A 4663-nucleotide genomic window follows, 5' to 3' on the forward strand; every position below is an offset into this window, starting at 1 on the left:
GACCCGGCGGCGGCGACATGGTGGCAGGTGCGGCAGTGGCGGCGGCAGCGCGGGGAGCGAGCGCGCGGGGCGGAGGCTGAAGCCGCAGCGGGCAGGGGAGGGCGGGGGAAGGGAGGGCCGTGCCACTGCCGCCCGCCGGGAGGGGGCGCTGCTGTGCACCAGCGCGCCAGGCCCCGCCCGCGCGCGCCCCTGGCGCCCCAACCCGGGCTCGAGAAGGGACCGCCAGCCCTGCGCATCTTTCCCCAAGGCTCACCTGCTGCTTTTCCTGGGCAGAGGCAAATCCTTCTGGAAGGCAAAGGGGCAAAAGGATAGCGGTCAGCGTGGACCAGCAGTTGCTGTCTGCAAGCCCTGTCACCCCCCCCCCCCGGAGGAGCAAATGTTGAGTGGGAAGGGCCCCTCATCAGCAGCCTCACCTGCAACCCTTCCTTATGCCCGGAGGGCAGGGCTCTTTGGAGGAGAAGGTACCAGAGTGATTTCTCTCCCAACCCCAGAGACCAGCACAGAGCCCTATATAGAACTCCTGAGTTGACATCTCAATGTGCGTTTGTGCAAATGAAACAAGAGCCTATTTGAAAAATATTTCTTGAGCACCTCTTGAATGCCAGGCCCTGTGCTAGGCACTGGGGACACAGCACTGAATGAGAGAAAATTCCTGCCCTTTTGGGACTAGCATTTAGAGAAGGGAAGCAGACAATAAACAAGATTAATATAAAAGTGAACAAGATAAGTTTAGGCATTCATAAGTTTCATGAATAAAATTAAGGTGATGTGAGGGAAAATGGTAAGGAGAAGGACACAATGATCAGAGGGCTGTTCTGAGGATGTGACTTTTAAGATAGTTGTTGAAAAAATAAGAGCCAGCCATGGAAGGATCTGTAGAGAGAACATTCCAGATAGAGGGAACTGTAAAGGTGTGGAGACAGGAATGAACCTGGCATGCTCAAGCATGAAAGGTTGAATGAATGAATGACTCCACACCCCAAGGGTTCTACCCCACTGCCATCCAGATTCAGAGATGGGGTTGGGGTAGTTAGGATGGCTCAAAACTAAAATTGGAAATGGGAATCAGACGATGGCCAAGTAGTCTTTTTTTTTATCACGGTGATGATAATAATCGCTAAATATTAACATTATGTGTCCACACCAGAAGAAGGTTGTGTTCTGTTTGTGAAGCACTCAGGAAACCACTACAAGGATCAGAAGTTATGGAAGTCTGTGCCCTTTCCCGGGAGATCAGTGGGGAGAGGGAGTGCCACCTTCCAGTCAGTTCTGTGTCCACAGGCCAAAGTGAATAAAGGTTGGGTGGAGCTGCAGATGGAAAGATTCTAGCGAGGGTTTCAAAAGCCTTTTGGTGGGGACTCCAATCGGGAAAATGAGAAATGTTCTAGATGCTTTCTAGGATCTCTGAAAGCAGAAAGCCCTGGGTTCAGATCCCAGCTCTGCCTCTCATAACCTTAGCAAATGACCTCTTATCAGTCCATTTTCTCCTAGAGGATTCCGTGAGATGATTCAGGTGCCTGAAGCTTAGCATGATGCCTACCACATAGTAAGCACTCAATAAATATTAGGTCATAGGAACAGGAGTTACTGTGAATGGACATGCTGCATGACAGAGGATGGGCCAAAGGGACTTCCCACTCCCATGTACAGAGGACATATATATGGTTGGGGTCAAAGAAAACACTGTCCGGATTGGCGGCCCTGCCCTCCTCAGCCAGGGGTGATCGGAAATCCATTCCAGGTTTTCCCTCTGTTTTTGCATGATCAGTTTGAATGAGCTTCGACAGAGACCGGCCGGCTGGGCTGGACGACCTCAATGGCCCAAGCGAAATCTAGACCTGGATTTTCCGGCCACCGAGCCCAGGATTCCAGATCCGGGTACACTCGGCCTTCGAGGGTGAGTCCCTGGGGGGCCTTTAAACACCTCCCGGAGAAGTCCTCGAACCTAGCTCCATTTGCTAGCGCCCCTAAACATTCTAGAGTCTAAGAAAAGTGCAAACTGGAGCGGTAGAGGATTTGGATCCTCCGCGTCAGAGTAAACAGACGCCACCTCCATCACTAGCTGCAGAGCCGCTCTGCCAAGCGGCTTCTGCTTCTCCCTGGGATTGATGGACGGCGCTGTGGACAGGGCTTTCGAACGCAGGATGCTGTTCATATATACGGTAGCAGCTGCACACAGCTGGGGGCCCTCGGGCACTCCGCGGTTGTAGGACAGCTCCTAAGGGGTTGCATCAGTGTGTGAGGATGTATCCAAGGCAGTGAAGTGGTTAACCCTGCCAGAAGGGAAGAGGTAGGGGCAGGACTCCGGCGGGGTAGCCTGGCCCAGAGGATGCCTCAGGAAGGAAGGGTGGGGGAGTGGGAGGATCCCAGGCTGGGGGCGGGGTCTTGAGCAAGAGATAGAAGGCCCGCGTGGCGCCGAGCCAATGGGAGTCGGCGCCGGCCCGGAGGGCGGGAACACACCCCCTTGCAGGCCCCGCCCCTTTCCGCCCTTTTCCTGGGGACCCGACGGCGCGGACCCAGACTGGCTGCTTCAGCACCTGCTCTGGCTTTGCCGCTGTTCCCTCCCTTTTCTCAGAACCCCTTCTCCCACCCCAGTACTAAGATGGAGTGGGAATCCAAGGAAGATTTCGAGAGCCCAAGGCTCTTAGATGGAGCCATCCGGGTTCTGTTTGAAAGCAAATTAGCTTTCCAACCCAGCATCATCCAGACTATCTGGAAAGTCCTTCCTATCATCTGACTCCGATTTTTCCTGCTGCAATGACTGGTTAGCTAACCTTGGTCTCCAACCTCAGGGATAGTGTGGGTTAGAGGAGTCCTGAAATGGACGAGGACCTGGATGAGGGTTCGAATCCTCCCCTTCTTTTTCCAAGCACCAGGCTAGGTATGTAGCCTGAGTCTGGGGCCACCTAGCCTTTATCTAAACTCCTCCAGATTAATTAGCGTGGGTCTGGGCTCCAAGAAGCCTCACAAGGACCAGACCCCAGGCAGGCCTTGGGGTGAAGCTTTGATCAGTTTCCTCGCTGGGGTCAGTTTAAGAGCAACATCGAACTTTAACCCTTAGAAGCGCACGAGGAAGATAAGAGAAAAGGAACTTTCTCAGCTTCAGAATCCCCACCCATCTTGAAGGTGAGAGTTCCTGACGCCTGAATTTCCCCACACTCCACAATCCTCAGTGTCCCACTCTGTGCAGTGGACTCACTCCCGCGCCTGCGCAGCCTGGGGACCAGTATCTTGTAAGGCTGCAAGGAGCTAAAAATCGCTCCCGCCCACCCACAAGCTGGGCTGGACTTGAGGATAGCGCGGGGGGGGGGTAGTGAAAGGAGGGGGAATGAAGAGTGAGGAGGGAGGCTGTCTAGGGTGTCTGTCCAATTAGGGCAGTAGGAAGAATCCTGGTGGCCGGGCAGATGCATGGAGGTCGTAGGGGTTCCCCACGCCTCAGAAAGGAGTTCCTGGGGTAGTGAGGGGCGAGGCTGCAGCATAAACATGTTTACGGCCTCTGCGGCGCCGGTGGCCCCGAGGGGCGCGAGCCCTGGGGCAATAACTTTGCTCTGCGCCCCCTCACCCCCAGCCTGGCGTTGCGCCAGGGCTATGACTTCGGTCCCAGCCCCCTCCCCCTCCGGCGGGCCAGGTGCCCCTCAGGCTATCCTCGAGGGGCAGCGCTAGGCTGCACCCCCTCCGTCAGCTCCCTGGATCCCCGGGCGGCGCCTGAGGGGCGGGGTCGCCAGCGCGGCGGGACGCGCTGCTGCCGCGTTCCCCTCTGGTAGCGTCCCGAGGCCGTGGGAGGGGGCGCCCCGGCCGGCCCGGGCGCAAGTTCTCCCGCCCCTTGCCGGGCCCCGCCTCAGGGCGCGGACCCCTTCCCCGCTACCCGGGACCGGGGCCGCCGCGTACCTGCAGCCTCCGGCGGCGGATCAGGCCCGAATCGTCCATGGCGGCGGCGGCTTCGGCCCCGGGGAGGGAGGAGGGAGGTGGCGGCAGCGACGGCGGCGGGAGGAGGGAAGAGGGAGGGAGTGAGAAGCCGCGGGGACCGCGGCGGCGGCGGCGGCGGCGGCGGGTGGGGGGTGTGGGGGGTGGCGGGGGCGGAGCAAAGTGGGGCGGACCCGGCGTCGTCACTGCGTCTGGGCGCCCGAGCCCGGCCTTGGCCGTGGCTGCCCGCGCGGCAGGGTGGGAGGGGGCAAGCGGGGGAGGAGCTTCCCTATGTCCCTAAGGGAGCCAAGCTACGGAGAGACCCCTATAAGGAGAGATACCCCAGGGGAGAGACATGCCCATGGGTAGACCTCCAAACCCAAGAAACACCCAAAGGAGACATTCTCACTAAGATTATTCCTTATGCGGATACCCCTCCCCGCAGCGACCCCCCAGGGAGACATTCCCACGGGTTGAGTCTCCACCGGGAGGACCTCTCCAATCAGAAACTCCCCTCTCACCCTGAAAATCATTCCTTCCTAAGACAGATGGTCTCTGAGAGGTAGCGTTTCCTCTCAAAAGCCCCCTGCCGCCCCCAAGAAGAGACACTATTGCAGAGAAAAATCGCCACGGGTGATATTTCCCGTGGAGAGCCTGGTGAAGATATCCCCAGAGAAAGACCCCCTAAAAGCCATATTTTCTTTGGAAAATTGTTCCCACCCACGAGACCCCCACATCCTGAGGAGATACATTCTTACAG

This window comes from Ursus maritimus, unplaced genomic scaffold (assembly GCF_017311325.1).
Source record: "Ursus maritimus isolate PB19 unplaced genomic scaffold, ASM1731132v1 scaffold_14, whole genome shotgun sequence".
NCBI lineage: Eukaryota > Metazoa > Chordata > Mammalia > Carnivora > Ursidae > Ursus > Ursus maritimus.